The 316-nt window shown below is 39.9% G+C and overlaps 1 protein-coding gene across 1 annotated transcript in view; it reads right to left on the bottom strand.

Moving 5' to 3' along the window:
• LOC119588125 (doublecortin domain-containing protein 2-like) overlaps window positions 1-316 on the bottom strand; it is a 60,003-nt gene that overhangs the window by 734 nt on the left and 58,953 nt on the right. The gene's annotated exons all lie outside the window — the stretch shown is intronic.

Raw genomic sequence — 316 nt, 5'->3', positions numbered from 1 at the left:
GACATATATCAGAATCAAGCCATAAATCCCTTAAACCGAAATGGATTCGCCGTTAGCTTCGAAGCAAAGATTATTAACGTTTATCTGCAATTAACTGGGGCAATTAATTCCAATTAATTGCACCACATTAAGCACCTCGTAACAGTCATTAGAGTGATTGCCAACCACACTCTCCACTGGCCATAAAGAGAGAGACCGCTAATTGGTTAAGTGAACGTTGCTTCGCCGAGCTTAAGGCTAATTAGGAATGAACTTTTGATCTTGTTTCCTGCGAGACTGACATTTAGGATGAAATTGGGATTGTATATTCGATTGC

The sequence above is a fragment of the Penaeus monodon genome, chromosome 23 (assembly GCF_015228065.2).
Source record: "Penaeus monodon isolate SGIC_2016 chromosome 23, NSTDA_Pmon_1, whole genome shotgun sequence".
In the NCBI taxonomy this organism is placed as follows: Eukaryota; Metazoa; Arthropoda; class Malacostraca; order Decapoda; family Penaeidae; genus Penaeus; species Penaeus monodon.
The sequence above is the reverse complement of the archived record's forward strand: the minus strand, read 5'-3'. Positions and strand labels throughout refer to the sequence as shown.